Source organism: Cupressus sempervirens, chromosome 10 (assembly GCF_028749045.1).
Source record: "Cupressus sempervirens isolate cs-2001-9-10 chromosome 10, ASM2874904v1, whole genome shotgun sequence".
Lineage (NCBI taxonomy): Eukaryota > Viridiplantae > Streptophyta > Pinopsida > Cupressales > Cupressaceae > Cupressus > Cupressus sempervirens.
Genome location: NC_143127.1, coordinates 697,306,349 through 697,331,496, shown reverse-complemented (window position 1 = coordinate 697,331,496; position 25,148 = coordinate 697,306,349).

Here is a 25,148-nt window from a genome sequence, read left to right as displayed (position 1 = left end):
ATTGTTAGATTGCTGAGCTATCTAAAAAAGGTGAGTAAAATGGATGCACTCACTGGCCTAGTAGTGTGGTTGATAGGGAATTGGCTCATCAGAAGAAGACATGGAAGAAACAAAATGATAAATGGTTCAAAAAGTGGAACATTGACTACCAAGAATGCCCAAAAAAATTTCTAAAATTAAAAAGTGGGTGGCAGAAAAAGTTTGATTTATCCTTTGGGAAAACTAGTTAGGTAGGAAAAAAGCCTATTATGTCAAAGAATTTAATCCCATATGCGAACATGATGAGAAAGAATATTTAGGAGTCGAGATCAAAGCAAAGACAAAAATCCTAATCGCTCAATTGAGATCTAGTTCCCATTGTTTGAGATGTGAAAATGGTAGATGAAAGGTCCCTAAGGAAGAATGGGAGGACAAAATTTGTAGATTTTGTAACAAGGGTGTGGTGGAAACAAAGTGGCACTATCTAAAGGATTATACAACATACGAAGATATGCGTAGCCAACACAAATAAATGTTAACAGTGAACAGCATAAAAGACCTTTTCGAAGGACCAAGACTCCTCAAGGGGGCCATTTTACTTATGCAGATTCACAACAAAAGAGATAGGCTGGAAAAATCACATCAAACTGACTAGGAGTTTTAGGTGGCTCCCTTAGGCTTATGACCCGTGGATGTAATAAAAAATCATTCATTCATTTAAACTAAACCTTGGTGTGTAATAGGTACACCTAAATTATGGAAGGTCAATCAAGTAGATTTTTTTTGTTTTGTTTGTAAAGATGTGGTGAGATATAAAGGTTTAAAAGAGAGAGGGGATAGATGTGTGTGTGTGTGTGTGTGCATGGAGAGGAACATAGGAGAGGGGAAGACATAAATAGATAGAGATAGATGAGTAGAGGGAGAGAGAGGAATGTAGGAGAGAGGGAAATATAGAAGGAGGTAGAGGGGTAAGAAAGGGGAGAGAGGAGGGGGAGGATTTATAAAGAGATATAGATGTTGAGATAGAGTAGTAAAGAGGGAGGAGGGGAGGAGGGGGGGGAGAAAGGGGAAGAGACTGGGATACAGAGAAATATAGAGAAATAAAGATAGATAAATAAATATAGACATGAGATATTGCGAGAGGGAGTGAAATGGGAGGAGAAAGAGGGGGGTGAGAGAGGAGGAGAGAGGGAGAGGAGGTGATAGAGACAAGTAATGAGAGAGTGAGAGTTACATATGCATGTGCTAGGAGAGAGAGAGAGAGAGAGAGAGAGAGAGAGAGAGAGAGAGAGAGAGAGAGAGAGAGAGAGAGAGAGAGAGAGAGAGAGAGAGAGAGAGAGAGAGAGAGAGAGAGAGGATAATATTTTTTTAGGTAATAGGCCATGAGGCCCAAGATTGTGCTTAGATTAAAAAAACCATCTCAAATGGGCACCAAAGATTACAGATGGATAGGTATCCTTGGCGTAGCCCTTAAATAAATATCTCAGAGTAATTTGATCAATTTTAATGCATATTTTTTTATTTTTGAATTTAGAACTTTGTTCTTGATAATTCCTTGTAATATATCCTACAAATTAAATTTGGCTATGATCAAGTTGTTAGAACAAAAAGAAGTATGCTTCATAATAAAAAAATGAAACTTATCTCTTATTAACTTTAATTTTAAAATCAAATAGTAAATAAGGAAAAGTTTTAAATAACCAAAAATATGTCCCCTATTAACATTAAACTTTCATGATAACAACTAAATTTAGCATGTTTATTTTGACAATAAAAGTTCTAAACCAATTTCTCTTTAAGAACAAGTGTCTAACTTATACTTATCATATTAGCTTGTCTTATTAGAATATCTTCTCCATTTGCTTCTTTATTAATGAGATTATCTACTTCTCTATTACCTTCCCTATAAATATGTTTTACGATTGTTTCTTTGAATTGGTCATCGATGACTAGGGCATATTCATGTTTAGAATTAAGGATGAAGTTTGGGGCCTTTATTTTTCTTAACGCTTTTAGGATAATTTGTGAGTCCCCTTTGATAACTAATTTGTTAATACCTATCTCTCTACTAAGAGTTAAGCCTTCAATTAGGGCTTCTAATTCAACTAAGCTATTAGACATTACTCCTAAAGGTTTGGCACATTTAGTTAGGTAAGATTCGTTATCTGAACAAATAATACATCCTAAGCTTGTCAGTCCTGGATTACCTCTAGAGGTCTCATCAAAATTTAACTTTGACCATCCTATAGGAGGAGGTTCCCATTTACATTCTTTCCTAGCGATCTTGTTGGATTTTATGTATATCATTGGTAGATTAATTGGTTTAAATCATTTTTTACGCATATTTGCATCCTAGGCTGAAAGGGAACCTTCCTCCTTATATGAGTTTCTAATATTATTGTTAGCTAGCTCTATACATGCCTCCAACTTATTAAGAAGGGTCTTAGATCCATCTTTTCATTTCAAAAAAACTTCTATTCCTTTCTTTCCATAATTCCCATAGGAGTATGGAAGGGGATATTTTCCATAAACCTTAGAACAACCATGTTTTAGCCAATTTTTGAAAAAAATTAATAGGTTATCAGGAAATGCGGTTTGCCAATTTAATTCCTTACATAACCAATATCAACAATTCTTATCAAACGAACAATCATAAAGAAAGTGTTTAGATGTTTCCATTCGATGATCCTTCAAAACCTATCTGTTGTTAGAATTATCTTTTGAAGAGCAACCCAAAGGAAGATACACACTTTTGGAAGATATGTTAAATCCCAACATAGATTTATAGGGATGCCACTCTTATCCCATTGTTGAGAATTTAATATTTTTCCAGACCCTAGTTTGACTTTATAATTTCTATCTTTTGAGACTCCTCAAATTAATTTATCTTTCCTATCTTTATGATTGGCCTGCCTACTTTTAAAAATTGATTAAAAATTACTTTTCATGTAATGAAAGTAAAGTTTCATCTAGGGTTTCCCATCACCATCCTCCATACTGATTATCGTTAATTTTAATTTTATCATCACTCACATTCTTACCTGATAGAGTTGAAAGAGTGTTTTTAATGTTTATAGGTAGATTTACACTATTTGGAGAAGGAAGCCCATCCCATGAATCTTCCCAAAATAAAGCATCATACCCTAATATGATATTCCAAGTTATGTTATTAGCTATTAATGGGTGGTAGTTTAAATAACTATTAATGGGCGAAAGATACCTACTTTTGGAAGACATCTCCGATCCCAACATAGATTTAGAGGGATGCCACGCTAATCTCATTATTGAGAATTTATTATCTTTTCATACGCTAGTTTGACTTTATAATTATGTGTGTCAAGGCTCCCTAAATTAATTTATCTTTCCTATCTTTATGATTTGCCTGGCCACTTTTTAAAAATTGATTAAAAATATACTTTTCCTATGATGAAAGTGGAGTTTGATCTAGGGTTTTCCATTTCCATTCTCCATACCGATTATCGTTAATTTTAATTTTATCATCACTCACTTTCCTACCCCACAGAGCTGAAAGAGTGTTTTTGAAGTTTATAGTTAGATTTACACTATCTTGAAAAGGGAGGCCATCCCATGAATCTTCCAATAATAAAGCATCTTGCCCAAGTTATTAGCTATTAATGGACGACAGTTCAACATAAAGTTCCAAATTCTTGAACCTTTAGAGGATTTTTTATTCTAAGTAAAGACAAAGGATTATCATTTTTTAAATTTTTATGATATAAATTTTGGCTTGTTTATGATTATGTTCTTTAAACATTCTCCAATAAAGAACCTAGCACCTCATTTCGCCAACTCAATTTTTTTTATTCCTAGGCCTCCAAATTCCTTAGGTCCATATATTTTTCCTCATTTTATCAAAACTCATTTTTATCTTATCTCCACTACCTTGCCATAAGAAGTTTTTAAGTTTATAGTCCAATTTCCTTTTTATACCTTTGGGTAGGGGAAGTCATGACATGTGATATGCAGGGATGGGCAAAAGAACTTCTTTATCATAGCCAACCTTTCTACTAGCTTTAGTTAATAATGTCCCTTTCAAACTCCCATTTTTAATCCATTTTTTCTAAAATCATATCCCAAGCTTTACTTTCTCTAATGTCTTTTTCAAGTTGAATACTAAGGTATTTGCATGGAAGGTTCTGATGTAAGGACATACAAGTCTTTCTCTTCAACCCTGCTTACACCTAGGTTCCTCTCTAGGCCACTTCTCTAGCCTATTAGGGTTCTTTCACTAACCCAACTCCTGAAGGACTCTATTCTCAATCCTCCTACTCTTCAACTTGTCCACACCAATGATGAAATCCACTCAATCCTTAACATGCTTCATGGATGCCTTCTTGGCTCACCCACCTCAAACGATCAAAGATGACCATAACTAACCAAAAATGAAGAGGAAGGTTTTCTTCTAAATCATACGTTCAATGACACTAATCATCAACCCAAGATACATTCACTTATTTATCAATTTCAAGTATTTTCTTGAAACTAGGCCTAAAAGGGCTACAAGGATTTAGACCTCCAAGCACACCTTTTGGCTCATAATCTAGAAAATGTCTTAACAATTTGGTAAACAAACTTCATTTCTTGATACCCTTTTGGAAGACCTTTTAGATTTTCTTGGTCTCACTTCCCCAACCTATCCATAAAGTGGCATGCTATTTAGAGCTTAAAAATAAGGATTTCCCCAATGTGCTGACAACATTCACAAGGGTTTGCTCAGATTCCTATCAAAACATGTCACCAGGAATTTTCCTTGGGCATAGGGCTTCTCTACCCTCATATTCTTCTCTCCATCCACTTGGATTGAAGAAACCAATGCACTTAATCCCATCAAATGTTGTTTCAACTATTGTGATACCTAACCATGCTCACTTGGCTTGATTAGGGAATCACTATAAAAAGGCCAAATTTTCTTTCCAGGGCCTGTGCACTTGCATGCCTATAGTAAAAGGATTCTCCTCACACATTCTAGGATACCGTACAACTTGCATTGTGGTAAGGTGAGTTATGATCCCATCTTGAAAAATTGTCTGGTTCAGACCAACAATAGTGCAAAAATAAATATTTACAAAAATACAAGGAAATGGAATCAACAACCTATCTAATCACACAATAAATTAATTAATTATATCTACCAACTTATAAATAGGTTATAGTATAGAGTTCAATCCATTCAATATCCTAATGAACCAAAAAGTCTCTAATAGTGGTAAAACAAATCAATAAAAATGCTTGTTCATTAACCAAGATTTCTTCTAAACGTCATCCAAACCTTGTCATAGGTCAAGGGAGGCCTTATATAGGTCTGAAAAACCTGTTCCAACCACTTAGAAATGGTTATTCCACCTAGTGCTCGAAAATGCAATTTGTGCAATAAAAGTTGTCATAACAACTTTTGCAATTTTTCAAAGTTGTCATGCAACTCGACAACTTTTTGCCTAGTTATACTAGACCTAGTCAAAACCCTATGCAACTTTACCAAGTACTTGAATATGTCAGTTATGACATGAAATCATCATTCCACCTCTCATTTATCCAATCTAGCCCTCCAATTGCCCAAATGTTTGTTTAGACAATATTACCAAGAAATACTCACTACCTAGCAACTTAGGACAAACAAGTAACATTGAAAACTTTCAATGATCCAATTAGACCTCCTAATGGCTAAGTCATACTCTAGGACTCATTAGCCCCTTTATTACACTAGCGGCTTGGATAAGGCCACTACAAGCCAAAACTAGACTAGGAACCCTAGGTTACCAAGTAGCCTTACCTAGGTGCTCTTTCACCATGCTCTGCACAAATGTAAATCATGTCACTCCTATAGACATGATGTTATCAAAAATTCCCAACTTATTGAATTCTATAGGTGCAACCAATATTGCCTTTGACTCTGGTTTAGCTTTTCATTTGATGAGGTGTCCCATGTATACCATGTGTCTAGTATACTTCTGGACCGTTGAATCCACTACTTTCGTTGCCTCTACTTCTAGCTTGGGGGGTAAGTCATCAAATTCTACATTATTGCCAATCTTTTATTTGTTTAACTCTGCTTTTTTTAGAGGTCCCTTAAACTTTGTTAGGTCTTCCACATTGAAGAAAAGTGAGATGTTCAATTCGCTAGGCAGATCCACCTTATATGCATTAGCTCCATATTTAGCTATGATTTGGTAGGGTACTACTTTATTCATCTGTAGTTTGGTGGCTACTCCATTCTACAACCTAGACTTATTCAAGTGTACCATGACATACTCACTTGCTGCAAACTGAACATCCTTCCTTTTTTTTATCCACTTTAGCCTTTGATATTTGTGTAGTCTCTTGTATAGTCTTCTTCACTTGATGTTGAATCTCCTTCATGGTTTGAGTGAAGTCTTCTACCTGACCACTCCTATAATCCATATCTCCAAGGTCTCTAAGTTTTCACACACCACTTGGATGCATGCCATAAATAATCTCAAATGGGATTCTACTTTTTGTTTTGTTCACACTATCATTATATGCATTCTCTGCTTGAGGAATACTCACATCCCATGTTTTATCATACTCTTTAGTTAGGCACCTTAACAAATTACCCAACACCCTATTAACCACCTCAATTTGGTCATCAGCCTGATGGTGGCAAGTTGAACCCAAAGATAGGTTAGTTCCCAACCTATTACACCAGCTTTTCCAAAAATGGCTCATAAATTTGACATCCCTATCTGACACAATGCTTAAGGGTAGTCCATGGATCCTCACAATCTCTTTAAAAAATATATGTGCAATATGGGTAGCATCATGGGTAGTTTGGCAAGGTATAAAATGACCCATTTTACTAAATTTTTTTACTGTAACATAGATGCTTTCACATCCCTATTTTGTTTTAGGTAACCCTACAATGAAGTTCATGCTAACACACTCCTATGGCCTATTAGGGACTGGTAAAGGTTGGTACAATCCTACATTACTAGCTCCTCCTTTTGCCTTCATGCACACTACACACTGTTCCACATATCTTATCACATCTATTGACAATTTTGGCCAATAGTAGAACCTTTGAACTAGCTCTAGGGTGTTGTTGATGCTAAAATGACCACTTAGGCTTCCATTATGCTTTTCTTGGATAAGGTTATATCTCATGGAACCCTTAGAAACACATATCTAGTTTCATTCGAACAATAGTCCACTTTGCAAGGTATAATCAATAAAAGAACTGTGAAAATGATTTTGAAATTTAGATCATACCTTGTAGGCTTCAACAAAGTCTTCATCATCCTTGTAGAGGTCCTTGAAACTCTCTATGTTAATGCTATGTAGTTGAACTTCTTGAATAACATTCGCCTGCTTAGTGTATCTGCAACCTTATTCAACTGCCCCTTCTTGTGCTTGATGGTGAATGTGAATGCTTATAGATATTCCACCCACTTCAAATGTATATTGCTTAACTTTTCTTGGGTATTGATGTATCTAAGAGCTTGGTTGACAATAAATGCCACAGACTCCTTGGGTAGAAGGTAGTGCCTCCACTTCCCAAGAGAGTGAACTAAAGCATATAATTCTAAGTCATAAGAAGAATATTTCTTCTTGGATTTATTTAGGTTCTCCATAAAGAAGGATATTGGCCTACCTTCTTGGCTTAACACAGCCCCTATTGCTATCCCACTTGCATCACATTCTAGGGTAAATAGTTTGTCAAAACTAGGTAGTTTAAGGATAGGTTGTGTTACTACTTGTTCTTTCAAGTTTTAAAATGCACTTCCTTCTTTAGAAGTCCACCTAAAATTGGTCTTTGTCCTACCCTTAATGGTTTCTAGTAATGGTGCACAAATACGACTGAAGCTCCTAATGAATTTCCTATAAAATTGAGCTAACCCATGGAAGATTCTTACCTATGTTATTGTAGTAGGTGCTGGCTAGTTTAAGATAGCTACAAATTTGTCATGGTCCATCTTCAAAGACCCCTTGGATACTACAAATCCCAAGTATACAATCTCTTTCTTAATGAATTCACATTTCTCCAAATTGATTGCCAATATCTCTTCATGCAACTTCCTTAGCACTATCTCCACATGTTCAAGATGTTCTTCTATCTTCTTATTGAATATGAGAATATCATCAAGATATACCACCACAAACCTTCCTATGTAATCTTTCAACACCTCAATCATGAGTATCATGAATATACAATCCATCTTTTGTCTTAAAAGTTATCTTCCACTCATCGCCTTCCTTTATCCTTATCTGACGGTAGCCACTTTTGAGGTCCAGATTTGTGAAATAGTGAGCTCCTCCAAGATAATCCATGAAATCTTTAATTCTCAGTGTGGAAACCTATGTAAGGAAACTCAGGTGTGGAAACAACTTCCTACACTAATCTCATAAGGAAATTATGATGCAAATCCTATTCAAATCTTCTTTACTTACAGATTCAATATCATGTAAACAACAATATTGCAGCCAACCATGCATACAGAAAATAGACAGAGAAAGGAACACATAACACAAGGATTTTTCGGTGGGGAAAAACCTTTCGATAAAGCAACCCCACCCCTTTAGAACCTGCACAATGTATTATCTTCAACACAAGGTTACAATACACTTGCAATGCAAGTTCAACATCAACAACAAAAGACTCCAATAGCTACCCGCAGTACCAACAATACACTTTTTTTGCACCGCTTCTCTTCGCAACCCTAAAAAATGCACTTCACTTTAGGGCTACTCAAATATCTTTGTTGCCACATGTCTTCACCTGTCATTGAATCTTCCTAACATAGCTCTTACGTGCCATAGGAATTCGTCATAATCGTTTTAGTCATGATCTCCTTATACACAATTCAAGATGTCGACACATCAACATTATTTGCAAGAAATACATTTTACAAAACAAATAATAAGAATAGGAATTATACAAGGTTGAGACACCTTATTCCTAACATTCTCCTACTTGTCGAACACCTTGTAAGAGCAACAGGAACATAACAGGAACTAACCGCTATAGGCTGAAAGGCCCATAGACTCTGAACACCATCTGAACTTCTCAGTGCCCACTGGTTTTGTTAATGCATCTGCAACATTCTTCATAGTATCTACCTTTTCCAAATTTACCTTTCCATCTTCTACCATATCTCTCATAAAGTGATACTGCACATCTTCGTTCTGGCATGGAAAGTTGGATTCTTTGCAAGGCAAATAACACTCTGACTGTCACACCAAATAGTAATCTGTTCTGCATCAACACCAACATTAGAACACAATCTCTTAAGCCAAATGGCTTCCTTACAAGCATGAGTAGCAGCCATGTACTTAGCTTCTGTAGTGGACAAAGCAACCATAGGTTGTCGCTTTCTCATCCAACTGATGGGACCACCAAACATAGTGAACACATAAGCACTGGTGGATCTCCTACGGTCAATATCACCTGCCCAATCTGAATCCACAAACCCATGAATACAAACTGAATGCGGAGATCCAGAAGAGTTACCATGATAACATATGGAGTAATTTGATGTACCCCTCAAATATCTGAATACTCGCTTAACTACATCCCAATGTATCCATCCAGGATTAGCCATAAATCAACTTAGGACTCCCACTGCTTGGGCAATGTCTAGTCTAGTACAGACCATAGCATACATAAGACTGCCAACTGCACTAGCATAAGGTACTCTACTCATGTCCTCCACCTCACTAGGAGATTTTGGACAATCATCTATAGATAACTTTGTTCCCACAGGAATAGGAACACATAATGGTCTACAATCTGCCATGTTGAACCTTTCCAACACAGACTTCACATACTTACTCTGACTCAACCAAAGTTTTCTATTAGACATGTCTCTACTGATTTCCATACCCAAGATGTACCTAGCTGCCCCAAGATCTTTCATCTCAAACTGTGCTAACAACTAAGATTTAAAATCAAAAATCATACCCTTACCCTTTCCAAACAGCAACATATCATCAACATATAATGCAACAATAAGAAGGCGATCATTTTCAATTCTGAAATAAACACAATGATCTGATTTCGATCTTACAAATCCAATTGACAACACAAAGGCATCAAACTTAAGGTACCACATCCTAGGAGATTGCTTCAAACCATATAGAGATTTCTTTAATCTACAAACTAAGGATTATTTACCTTTAACAATGTAGTGTTCAGGTTGTGACATATAAATCTCTTCCTCCAAATCACCATGAAGGAAAGTTGTCTTCACATCCATTTGTTCTATCTCTAAATCATATGATGCAGCAAGAAATAACAAAAATCTAATTGATATCAACTTTGCAACAAGAGAGAATATTTCACCATAATCTATTCCCTCTACCCGTGAATACCCCTTTGCAACCAATCTAGCTTTGTACCTGTCAACACTGCCATCTACACAGAATTTCTTCTTGAACACCCATTTACAGCCAACAGATTTTCTCCCTTTAGGCAAAGGTACAAGGTCCCATTTTTTTTTTCTCTAATGAAGCCATCTCATCATCCATAGCCTCAATCCAGGAACCTGCATCTTCCATGCCCAAAGCCTCTTTCACAAATCTAGGCTCATCAGTGTTAGTAATCAAAGCAAAAGCACAACTAGAATCTAACATAGAATAACCAAACCTTTTTGGTTGCTTTCTTTCTCTCGTGGATCTCCTCAAAGGCTGAGGTTGAGGTTGTTCTTCCTCTTCTTTTGAACTGTCAGAGCTGCTAGAGCTCTCCTCATCATTAGACCCAACATGGTCTCTCTATTTAGTCTTCTCAAGGGTAGGAGGCAATTGAACAACATCTTTTTCCTTTTCTTTTTCATTTGGTTGTAGCACAATAGGAGAAGATGTTAGCTCTCTAAAAATAATATTTCTACTATACAACACCTTACTAGTCACAGGATCCCAAAGCTTGTATCCTTTCACACCAACACTATATCCGATGAAAATACATTTAACAACTTTATTTTCCAACTTAGATACTTTCTCCTTTGGAACATGTGCATAAGCTCCACAACCAAAAACACGAAGATGTCTAATTGAAGGCTTCTTACCAGACCACACCTCCATGGGTGTCTTACCAACAAGGGCTAATGTAGGAGATCTATTAACCAGATAGCAAGCAGTGGCCACAACTTTGGCCCAAAACCTTTATTCTAAACCAGCTCTACTAAGCATACTCCTAGCCTTCTCCATTAGTGTCCTGTTCATTCTCTCTGCAACTCCATTTTGTTGTGGGGTATACAGATTTTTCTTATGCCTCTCGGTACCTTGTTCTTTACAGAACTGTTCAAACTCTGCTGAGCAAAACTCACCACCATTGTCAGTTCTCACACACTTAATCTTTTTACTAGTCTGATTCTCTACAAGGGCTTTAAATTCCTTGAATCGACTAAAGACTTGTGTCTTACTTTTAAGGAAATAAATCCACGTCCTTCTACTATAATCATCTATGAAAGATACAAAAAATATAGACTTGGAGATTGAAGGAACTTTTACAGGACCAAATACATTAGAATGAATAAGATCCAAAACATCAGAAGATTTGTGAGAACTAGAGTAAAACTGAACACGATTTTGTTTACCATATACACAGTGTTCACAGAAGTCGAACTCGAGATTGCAATCATTTAACCCCTCAACGAGATTTTTATTTTTCAGAGTTCTGAGATCCTTCTCACCAATGTGGCCAAATCTCATATGCCACAACATTGTCTTTTCTACAGGAAGCTTTCCTTCCAAAGTGTTTGCACCCTTAGGTACACTTGTTGCACTACCATCAAAACCACTAACCACAATCTTCTTTATTGCTCATTCAGATGGTGGGGATGAAGTGATAGTTGCTCTCTTCTTTGAAACAGAATAACTATTACACTGAGAAATGTATGCATCAATCTGAAACAAAGTACCTCTCCTAGTACCCTTAGCAAACACCATAGCTCCTCTCATCATCTTACATCCATCTTTAGAAAAAACAACTTGCACACCTACATCATTCAACATACTTACAGATAATAGGTTTTATGCCAAACCTAGAATGTGCATAACTCCATTGATTCCCTTTACTTGTCCATCAGGAAATTTGATAGTGACCCTTCCACGTCCAACTATCTTTAGGTGAGAATCATCACCAAAGTACACCTTTCCACCATCAAACTCTTCATATCTTGAGAACTAGTTTCGATGAGAGGTCATGTGAAAAGATGCACCTGAGTCAACCAACCACACATCATCAGATGCATAGGCTGCCAAAGCTACGATGAATGCATCGCCATCTTCTTGAGATTTTTCAGAACCAGAATCTGAGGCTTTCTTCTTCTTCTTAGGCTCTTTATAGTCTTTACGGAAGTGCCCAGTCTTATCACAGTTCCAACATTTTGCCTTGGACTTATTGGAAGTCTTTGACTTCCCACGAGATTTGGATCTACCCTTATTGTCATTTTTCTTTCCTCTTTCCGTGGATCTCCTACAAACAGCAAGGGCTTCTTTTTTTGAAATGGAAGCCTTTCTTCGCATCTCCTCTGATAGCAGCAAAGACACCACATCATCCATTTTGAAGGTGACTAATGTGCTTCTGAGAGCCATCACAAGATGGTCCCATGAATCTGGTAAAGAACACAAAAGTGTGTAGCAACGATCCTCCTCCTCTAACTTGACACTAGCTGATGTCAACTGTGTAGCCAGTAGATTAAATGCATTTAAATGATCCGTTAAGGATCCACCTTCCTCCATTCACAGAGAATACAACTTCTTCCTTAGGAACAACTTGTTCACCAAATATTTGGCCTGATACACGACCCCAAGTCTCTCCCACAAACTATATGCGGTTTTCTCATCTAGAACATTCAGAAGGACTGCATCGGTTAAACAGAGTCTTATGAGACCATTAGCTTTACGGTCTTTGATATCCTAATCTGCTTGAGCTATAGTTGTTGGTCTTGTAGTGCTTGTAGTTGTTTCCCATAGGTCACGATCTTCCAACATGTCTTCCATCTTGAGTTTCCACAACTCAAAATTAGTGCCATTAAATTTCTCCACCTCCATTCTTCCATATGATGAACTCGCCATCTCAATCTGTAAATAAGATTCAGGATGCTCTACACAAGACTCACACTCAACTTGAGATTAGCTCAAAAAACCCTACCCAACAACTAGTATCAAAAGTTGATCAAGCTCTGATACCACTTGTAAGAAAACTCAGGTGCGAAAATAGCTTCCTACACTAATCTCATAAGGAAAGTATGATGCAAATCCTATTAAAATCTTCTTCACTTAAAAATTCAAGATCATGTAAACAACAATATTGCAGCCAACCATGCATATAGAAAATAGATTGAGAAAGGAACACATAACCCAAGGATTTGCTGGTGGGGAAAAACCTTTCGGTAAAACAACCCCACCCCTTCAGAACCTGCACAATGTATTATCTTCAACACAAGGTTACAATACACTTGCAATGCAAGTTCAACATCAACAACAGAAGGCTCTAGTAGCTACCCGCAGTACCAACAATACACCTTTTTTGCATCACTTCTCTTCGTAACCCTAAAAAATGCTTATAACATGCGCTTCACTTTAGGGCTACTCCCAAAGGTAAACCATATTAGGGTTTTAACATTCTCCAAGAAAATATGAACCCCAAAAAAATTTTCAGGGCGATGCCCCGAACCCCACTATTGGGGTAGAGTGTACAGTACTCAAATATCTTAGTTGCCACATGTCTTCACCTGTCATTGAATCTTCCTAACATAGCTCTTATGTGTCATAGGAATTCGTCATAACCATTTTAGTCATGATCACAATTCAAGATGTCGACACATCAACATTATTTGCAAGAAATACATTTTACAAAACAAATAATAAGAATAGGAATTATACAAGGTTGAGACACCTTATTCCTAACAACCTAAACGTTATAGTAATCATGTTTATGGCCCTTGAATCTGTACAAAGCCTCAATTTTCCCCCTTTATTAGATGCCAAAACAACTGGGACTACACATGGGCTAATGCTCTTCTTTCTCAATCCCTGATCTAGAAGTTCTTGCACTTGTCTAGCTACCTCTCTATTTTTCTCTAGGGTAAGCTTATAGGCTACTTTATTTGGAAATGAAGCACTAGGCACAAAGTCAATCTGATGACTTGTTACTCTTCTAGGAGGTAAAGTTGCAAGTGTTCCATCACTAAAAATGTCCTTAAACTTCACAAACATCTCTTATATTTTAGTGGTTAAGGTGCCTTGCTTAGTTTTCTCTTCTTCCTTAGGCTTACAAAGAATAGCATACTCTTCACTATCTTCATGCTTAAGGGCATTGATGAACTCTTTCCCACTACTCAAAAATACACTAGGAGTCTTGGACTATGATTCATCTTCCTCCAATAAGGATTGAATTTTGAAAGTTCTCCCATCTTTCTTGAAAGTAATGGAATTTTCCTTCCCATAATAGACAACACTTCTGTCACATTGCCAAGGTCTTCCCAATAGAAGATGACATGAATCCATAGGTAGCATACCACAAAGAAATTTGTCTTTATAATCTGCAATTGAAAACTCAACCCAATCTTGCTCATTTACCAACACACTTTGTCCTTTGTTCAAACATGTCACCTTGTAAGGGTTAACATGATGTACCTTTTCAACTTGAGTTTTTTCATTGCTTCCTTTGATATGATGTTATATATGGAGCCTAAATCCATAATAACTTTACACACCTTGCCCAAAATCTTGTACCTAATTTTGAACAAGGTCCTTCTATGCTTGGGTTCATCCTTGGTTGGTTGTCTAATCAATACTCTCTTGAACGTTATCTCCTCTCTTTGACTCAATATGATCTACCTTAGATACCTTAGAACTCATTGTGTCCTAATGAGCATATGTAAATCTCTTATAACTATTTGAAGAAGTAGGCTTGTTAGGACATCTGTAGGAAGGGTGGCCCAACTGACCATGAGTATAATACTTCATACTTGCAAAGTATTAGTTGCTCCTACCTATACCTCTCCCTCTATTTGATCCTCCTTGATTGTCTCTTCCTCTTGTAAAACCTCCTCTTGAATTAGTTTCACTACCTTGCTCAGTAATTTTAGACTCACCTTGGTTTCTCTGAGCATTTTCTCTACCTTGGTGTTCACCTCTATGCCCTCTTTGGTCTCTTCCTCTAGCTCTACCTCTGATATTAGGGTCACCCTTCTTCCTATTCTTTTCTTCCACCTTAAGAGCAAACTGATGGCACTTTTGAATAAGGTATGGGTCCATAGTCTTAGTTGTTCTTTAAATTTCGACATTAGTCCACCCAAGTACCTTGCCACTTTAATAGGTTTCTCTTCTTGAATCTTGGACCTTAGGCATAGTTTTTGGAATTCCTCTATTTAAGAGGCCACATCTAAGTCTTTATGCTTTATACCTTGCCTCTTCCTATGTAATTGTACCTCATAGTCTTCAAGTAAATAATTCTCTTTGATTTTAGTGACCATGGAATTCTAGCTAGCTATAGGTTTTTTTTCCTATATTGATCCTTTCATCTTGCATGTACTTCTGATGAGAGATATTAATGTCTCAAATTTGATATAGTTTTATAGTCTAATCTTACTCTTTTAAGCCATGAGAATACATTTCCAAAATACTTCTTTTAAATGTGTTAAGAACTTATGCTGCATATAGCTAGAACCTATTAAACCTATGATAGTGGTTATGACGTACCTTGCTTAAATATTATATATAAAGTGTAGTATTTCATATAAATATTTTAAGCTATGTCTTAATATTTGAGTAAGAGTAGAAATATTGTTGTATATGTTCAGATGTTACTAATTTGTAGGAAATGTGGAAGTGGCACAAAGAGTGGCAGATAATGTGTTAAATAAGGAGTAATGGAGGCTGGTCAATGCATGAAAATGTAGGTTAGCACTGAGTAATAAGCCATGTATGTGGAAGGAGTTATTTTAGAAACCTAACTTGTTGCAATATCTACAAACAGTTATTCTGTTATTCAATCAATGTTTCAAGAGTCATGGTCGACATCTTGCCCTTTTTCTACTGATGATGTTTGCTTACGAGTTTTATGTTATGTTTTGTAATAAGTTCCAATCTTCTATATATATGGAATGTTAGAGTTAGTAAAGAGATTCAAAAAATTCTAAAGTTGTTCTCTGTTCTCTAAAAGATTGTTCAGTCATGTAGCAGAAAGGGAAATTCTAATGAAAGAGTGATTTTGGATTACACATTGTGTTCTTAGATTAGTTGAAGCCAACCAAGGGGGCCCACTTGGGAGGTGAAATAGATTTAGGTAGAGTAGATTCATTTCTTGTAATTTTCTATTTAAGATAGATTTGTTGTATTCATCCTACAACATAGTTTCTGTGAGAATTCCTGCAGTAGTTGTGGAAAATTGTCATAGTGGATATTTGAACTATTAACTAGTTTAGAATTCTCTTTTTTGTAGTTTCTATAGTTCCCTATTGATAGTCTAAGTGTGTTTACTATTCTGAATCAATAGTATAGATTCCTTTCATGCATTTTACTTTCTTGTAGCATAGGTGTTAAGAATCAAAGGAACTTAGTGCACATATTTTGCCAACCCATTTCAAGTCCAACGTCCCTGGGTTGATAATTCAAATGTATTTTCATAATGGAATAAATGGTCCTCAAATTAGCTATAGCATCCTTGTTAGCAGATTAGGAGTATGGTTATCTTGATCTATTATGGAAACTTGCATCTTTGGCATCGTTGCTGGGGAGGGTGTCAAACTAGGAACCCTCTTGAGTCATTTGTTTCTAGATTAATGTGTTAGTTAGAAGCCACAAGATTGATTGATTGATTCACAAGTCACCAATTCAATTGCATGCATTGAAGAGGAAGACCACAAGATGAATATGGGATATTTCTTCCATTGGAGCCTATTAATCTGAACAAAGAAATTGAAGAAGAAGCTGAGTTTCCTTTTTCAGACACAAGCCCTATTTTTCCTATAGAAACATCCTCAAGGGTAGAACCTTTGGATACAAGTGGCCTTCAACCTTTTGCTGAAATCTTGGCCAATTTTCTTGATTCAATTGTTCCAAATCCACTAGTTGTTAACAATCTAGTGCCTAATATCCCTTTTCAACAACAACTTTCTAATCAAATACTTCCAGTAATGGCACAACCTACTTTTCCATTTCCTCTCCCAAGCCTTATAACCAATAACAATCTCAAAAATATACCTCCAAATGCTCTCCCAAAGTTTTATGGCCTTGCAACTGAAGATCTTGATACTTTCTTGTTTGAGTTTGACATACTTTGTCAAAGTTTTGACTACAACACTGATGCCCATAAGCTCAAATTATTTCCAGCAACATTGAAAGAGTCAACTTTATGATGGTTGATGGGTTTAGGAGCCAATACAGTAGGTACTTGCGATGAAATGCAAACTCTATTTTTGGACAAATACAAATAGTATTGTAGAGAAAATGATTCAAGAGGAGATGATATTTTTTGAATATCACAAAAGAAGGAAGAAACATTGGAAGATTATGTTTCATGTTTCTTGTACACACTGTAGAAGAATCTGGAACATGTGTTGTCTGAGGATTCACAAAAGCTAGTCTTTTTGAGAGGTGTCTAGAAGCATTAGACTTCATGGGTGGAGGAGATGTGTACCAATCTTCTTTTGATGACCTAAAAAATATATGTCTTAAATACTCAGCAGCATCCGCAACATGTATTGTCTGAGGATTCACAAAAGCTAGTCTTTTTGAGAGGTGTGAATGATACTTGTCTAGAAGCATTAAACTTGATGGGTGGAGGAGATGTGTACCAATCTTCTTCTGATGACCTCAAAAAGATCTATCTTAAATACTCAAGATCAACAATGAAGAAGGGGAAATGACACCAGACTACAACTATTAAAGGAATCAACCAGGGTATTTCAAAGCTCAAAATATCTAATCTGCTCTCAGATTTTAAGTAGGATATTATAAATGATTTTGCTACACATCTCGATGCAATGAATGCAAAGAAGAGACATGCATAAATTGAAATACAACTAGCTGAATATTGCCCTCATTAATGGAAACAAAAGAAGGATTGCCAATGCAAACTAGTCACTAGCATGGAAAACTAACATCTTTCAATTGAGTATATTAAGACAAATGGAGATGATGAGCAAGTATTCTTTGTTGCTCAATGCCGGCCATGGGCCAACATCAAGGTATGCCTAAGGACCCTTTGCAAAATTCAAATTTATATGGTAATCAATGGCAAAACCATAATACCCAAGGTCCTCCACAATATAGTCAACCTAATTGGAATAATGCTTGGAAAAATAATCTGGAACAACCTCAATGGCCTCAGAACTCCCAACCTTCCTAGCCCAACCAACAAAATAATCAATGGAAAAACTAGTAGAACCAATGGCAACCATCCCAGGGGAATTGGCCGTCTACAAACCAATGGAGAGGACCTCAACAGTGGCCTAACCAAAATATTGGTACTCCCCAACTACCATCCCCAGTCCAACAACCTGCACTAATGCCACCACTTGTGAATCCTGAACCTCAAAAGTAGACCTAGTTACCTGCACAACCTTAGCCAAATCCAAATAGCTAACAGTCACAACAACCCATGTACTCTACTGATGCTCAACAATATCTTGCTTATACTCAATAGTGGCCTAACCAAAATATTGGTACTCCACAACTACCATCTCCAGCCCAACAACCTACACTAATGAAACCACCTATGAATCCTGGACCTCAAAAGTAGACCTAGTTACCTGCACAACCTTAGCCAAATCCAAGTAACCAACAGTCACAACAACCCATGTACTCTACTGATGCTCAACAATATCCTTCTTATGTTCTAAATGTTGCAAATATACATTTGATATTTGTAACAACTATACCAACACCTAAACCACCTCTTATAATTGAAATACTAGATACTCCTGTAGCATTAGAGCCCTAGTTTCTAAAGAGGTTGACCCAATTAATGTTACTATCTTAGCCCAAGCCCATCCAACAATTGAACCTCATTTTTCAGAGAAGCTTGTACAAAGTAAACCTGTACAAATAGAGGAACAATCTTTTGATATTGTTGATCAGTTAAAGAATATGCATGTCCAAATACTCCTATTCCAAGCTATTAAAGATGATCCTATCTATGGAAAATCCATTAGAGAAGCCTTCTTGAAGAAGCTTGGGAGGAAGAAAAAGGACCGAACTACAGTCCATGTTATGGGACAATTGGCTGACATTATGTTAGGAAAATTAATCACTCCTAAATATTTTGATCTAGGTAGTCCAATTGTGAATGTGAGTAGAAATGGCCAGTCTGTTAAAAATGCTTTAATTGATATTGGTTCTGCTATAAATGTCATGACCAAGGATACTATGAAGAAGTTGAAAATAAAAGGATTAAAGGCTCCTCCAATAGTTCTTCAACTTGCAAACAGTTCTACTGTCACTCCTGATGGGACGATAGAAAACATAGTTGTAACCCTAGACTCTCTAGAGTACCTTGCAGATTTCATGATTCTATGTCCCAAAGTTAATTTATTTGGTTACCCTATCATCCTAGGATGACCATGGTTAGCTACAAATAATGCAATTATAAGTTATAGGTTAGGGAATATGACCATATCAAATGGCCAAGCAACAAAATAAATTTGATTTGTATCCTCCAACACAACCACTACCAGATTTAAGCACATATGTATGGCCAGATTTAGGGGAAGGAGAAGAAGAGTTAAACTCTATAGCATATCTTATGATGTTGCATACACAATCTTTCCTAAAGCTGTAGGAAGAGGATTTAGTACTTTAGAGTATTCTTACTAACAATTATGTTGTAGAGAAAGATGTATTTGAAAGTTTTTTGTTAGAATTAACCACATATGAGGAATGTGATGAGAATCATATTTTTCTCAAAGAACTAGACATTATTCATCAACTCATACCATGTGAATTAGATAGAAGTCCAATATCTGAAGCTGCTATGATATAGTCTACCACTATTGTTGAGTTGTCAAAAGGTCATAATTTTCATGTCAATCCCAAATTATCATCCACACAGATGGAACAATTAACAAAGCTACTTCAAAAACATGAAAATGATTTTGCATGGGACTATGGGGATATCAAAGGGTTTAGTCCTACATTATGCACTCATAGAATATACATCAATCAAGGGTGCCTACTGCTCCATCAACCCTAGAGAAGGATTAGTCTAGCCCTTAGAGAAATAGTTAAAACTGAATTGCAAAAATTGCTTGATGCTAGTTTTATTTATCCTATATCTGATAGTAGATGGGTTTCACCCCTAGTGATAGTGCCTAAAGGGGGAGGGAAATGGAAGATTTGTGTAGATTATAGAGAATTGAACAAGGCAACCAAAAAGGATCACTTTCCTTTACCATTTATAGATCAAGTTCTAGACACTCTAGCTGGAAAGAAGTATTTCTTTTTTCTAGATGGGTACAGTGGTTATAATCAAATAAGTATTGCTCCTGAAGATCAAGACAAAACCACATTTGCATGCCCATGGGGTACTTTTGCATACTCTATTTTTCCATTTGGCCTGTGTAATGCTCCTACAACATTTCAACAAGTAGTCATTAGTATTTTTGCTGATATATCACATGATTGTATGGAAATATATATGGATGATTTCACAACATTTGGAGTCACCTTTGAAGAAGCCATGATGAATCTTAAAAAAGTTTTGATAACGTGTCAACAACATAATCTGGCACTTAGTGAAAAATGTTTCATGTTCATGCAGGAAGGTGTGGTACTTGGTCATTTCATATCAGCTGTAGGAATACAAGTGGATCCAACTAAGATAGAGGTAATTCAAACATTGCCCATACCCACAAAACTGAAAGATGTAAGATCTTTTCTAGGTCATGCTAGATATTATAGGCATTTCATAAGAGATTTTAGTAAAATAGCTAGTCCTTTGTACACATTGCTAACTAAGTTGAATTTATTTGGACACCTGAATGTAATGAAGCCTTCCTGCAACTTAAGAAACTTCTCACCATGACACCAATTTTACAAGGACCGGAGTGGTCAATTCCATTTTATATTCATACAAATGCATCAGACTACTATAGCAGCTGTATTAGGACAAAAACTTGCTAATCTTGAGAATGCCATTTACTATATTAGTAAAACTCTTTATGGACCCTAGCTAAATTACATAGTAACAGAAAAAGAGCTTTTAGCTATAGTTTATGCATTGAACAAATTCAGGTATTATGTGACTGGATATCCAATTTTTGTTCATACTAATCACCTAGCTATAAGCTATTTAATGAATAAACTAGTTGTTACCGGTATATTGGCAAGATGGGTCTTGCTATTACAAGAATTTGATATTACTATCATTGATAAGCCGAGAAAATCCAATATAGTTGCAAATTATTTGTCTAGATTGACCATTATTGATGAAGATCCAACTCTAATTGAAGACACATTTCCAAATGGGCACTTGTTCCATATAGTAACCCATACACCATGGTATGTAGACATTGCAAATTATCTTGCTGCAAATAGATTGCCCCCACACTTCTCTTATAAAGAAAAGAGAAAACTAGTAGAGAAAAGTTTTCAATATTCCTGGATAGATAACAATATTTTCTATGTAGGACCAGATCAAGTTATGAAAAGGTGTGTCAGGGAAGATGAAATATATGATATATTGCATGCTTGTCATGATGAACCATGTGGAGGCCATTTTGCAGGAAAAATAACAACACTGAAGATACTTACAACCAATTCTATATAAAGATGCAATGACATATACATCTAAGTGTGACAAATGTCAAAGGATGGGCCGACCAACCAGAACTGATGAGATGCCACTCACTCCACAAGTTGTGGTCACACCTTTTGATCAATGGGGAATGGACTTCATAGGCCTAACTGATCCTCCATCAAGTGGCAAATCTTACATCTTAGTATGTACAAATTATGTAAGTAAATGGGTAGAAGTTAGAGCAATGAAAAATGCTAGAGATGAGAAAGTAGCTAAGTTCCTCTATGAAGAAATATTTACCTACTATGGAGTGCCTAGAGAACTTGTCACAGATCAAGGAGCTCATTTTACATCAAATTTGATCACTGAGGTTATGAAAGAGTACAACATAAGGCATCATAAATCTAGTCCTTATCATCCTCAAGCAAATGGACAAGTAGAGGTTACCAATAGAGAAATTGAAGCCATTCTTGCAAAAATAGTACATATACACAAGAAGGGTTGGACAAGTAGATTAACTGAAGGTGTTTGGGCATACCAGACCACATAGAAAACAACAACTGGTTTCACTCCATTTGAGCTTGTCTATGGTAAAGCAGCAATGTTACCCATTGAATTCCAACACAAGACATTGCGCACTGCTTTAGAGTTGAACATCAATCTTCCTGTAGCACAACAAGAGAGACTCCTCCACTTGAATTTACTGGATGAAATACAAAAGCAAGCTCTAGAAAGAACATAAATTATTCAATAGGAGCAAAAATAGTGGCATGATTCACATATTAGGAATAAAAGATTCCAAGCAAGAGATTGGGCCCTTCTGTATGATTCTCAATTCAAAGAAAGTCCAAGGAAATTTCAGACATGGTGGTTAGGGCCTTATGAAATTCAACATGAATTTGACAATGGTGTAGTGCAAATCACAACTATTGATCTTGTTTAGTTTAAGTTACTTGTAAATGGCCATAGGCTGCGCCTCTATCATAAGACATAGACGAAAGCATAGTTCCTGCAACAATCTCAACCAACCAGTGCTCTAGCTCTTCTGAACACAGTTCCTACAGAAAAAGATGAAAATCTTCTTCTTGCAGCCATATAGTGATAGAATTTTAGTAACTTTCATAATAAAACCCCATTTAAATATGGGACCCCATTCTTCCATTCACTTTTCTCTTTCTTCACATCAACCCATCTCATTTCTTTATCTGCCATCCATCCACAATCCATGTCACCCACACTCTATTTTTCTGGCTTTTAATAAATAGAATTGTTAGCAATTTCTACGATCATCAATTTTTGCCACCTCATCAACTTGCACACAGATGTACAATTTCAAATTTGTAGGTATAACAATTTCTTTTACTCTTTATTCATTTTTAAAATATAGGTTTCAATATTTATATCTAATACTACATTATATATATTGTATAAGCCTTAAACCAGTTTCCTCTTCCCATGCCAAAATTTTTAAAAGTGAGGACACTTGTCAAATTTTAGTGGGGGGCATGGAAAGTGTAGTAATTTCCAAATGTCACATCCATGATATCCTAATCATGTATACATCAAAGAATGTACTTTGGTGGCAGTCTGATAGTTTTTCATTTTATTAATTTTTAAAATCTTTCTGTATCCGTCGTACATTTATTATAGTTTTTGGGAAAAGATCTTTTGTACTTGGCATGATTGAAAGGACTAAGAGCTATTATGGAAACATATGTAGTTAAAGCCTTAATGTACTCCACCATAATGCATCATTATTCTACATGTCTGAAATGAAGGGTTCTTGATTATGAGAAGCGGTAACATTATATGACATTTTTATGAAGTAGTTTTGAAGCTCAGAGCAAAGAAAATTTGCAGAGGTAAGAGGGATAAAAATTGTTGTAGTAGCAAGAGTGGAATTCAAACATTTCAAGGATGGGAGGATAGTTAAAGAAGAACAAGCTAGTCGTTCATAATTTTCTACTCGTTGACATTGAAACAGTTCGACAATTTCATGCTTGTGGATGGCTTAGTTATTTCTTAAAATTAACAGAATTCAACAAGGAAGTGGCAATGGAGTTCATGACCACTTTTGATGAAGGAAAAGCCTTAGTTTGGGGGTTAAGAGTGGTTGCTACCAAGGAAAGGATAACAAAGGTCACTAGGTTACCAACAATTGGGGAACATTATTGAAATGAGCATGATGCTAGGTTTTCAAGGGCATAGTTCACTCAACAAGGTGACCCTCTGCTGGACATTATAAAATAGGGATGCGAGAGACTTTCTCTCCCACCTCCATATCTTGAAATAGCAACCCACATTATCAAATATTTAACCTGTGAAGGTAGGTTCTCAAATTTACATGCTCATCATTTAAAATTGCTTAGCTGCATAAGGCATAATGTGCAAGTCAATATTCCCAATTTTCTTTACAATATGTTATGTATCAGTGCTGAGGAAACTGAAAAAGGAAAGCCAAATTTTGTTTCCCATCATGCCCTTATTAAACTCTTAGTGGAAAGATCTCTTAAGGACTCTTCCTCCATTTCATGGGCAGAATTTGTTGAAACCAAAGCCTTATAGCTGCAAGTTAACCTTGCTCCTCAAAATCAAGAAAATGAGAAAGAAACCATAGAGCCAATTCAAAATCCAGCTTAGAAGGAAAATTGAACCCTCTCCTGATAAGTCTGCTAAGCCTAATTTAGAGGAGGAGATGTCGAGCTCTTCTAGGGGTAAAAGTAAGAGTAAGGTTAGTCCTAACCTTGAAAATGAAATGCAAAATCCCTTTGTTAAGGTAACAAAAACAAAGAGGTCTGTTCCTACAATAACTAATCTTGCAACATCTACTCCAGTCACACCTAAGCCAAAGTGGACCCGTAAAGTGGTCGAAGCTGAAGAAGTTACTATACGTAGGAGTCCTCACATGCGAGGCTACATATCTCTAGGTTCTGTTGAAAAATCAGATTCCCCAGTTTCAAAATCTCAAATAGAGTCCATAGTTGAAAACATTCCGGATGATTCTCTTGTGTAAGAAGAGCCCCAAAACATAGAAACACATGAAGATGAGTCTACAAAAGAGACACTACAAGAGAATTTGGACACGTGCCAATCCAATTTTACTACTGTTCCAAAAGAAACACCCAGTAATGAGCAACCTGCCATGCCATTAATCTCTAAATACTCCAGTGTCTCTCTGATCCTTTATCAACCCTCCTGGAACACTCAATATTTCCAACAAGTTGCCAGAGACCAAAGATGAAATCTAAAACTTGAGAATGTTTGCCATCAACAATTCAGTCAATATTGTTTGGTTTATACAATCATTTTATTTTTAGAAAGCCTTGTGGAAACAAGAGCCAGACTAGATGCAAAAAGAAATTTGATAGAGACGAAATAATTGAATCACTAAAGGAACAATTAGAAAAGTAGAAGAAAAAAATGAATAAGGCCTTGAAGCTAGCTAATCAAG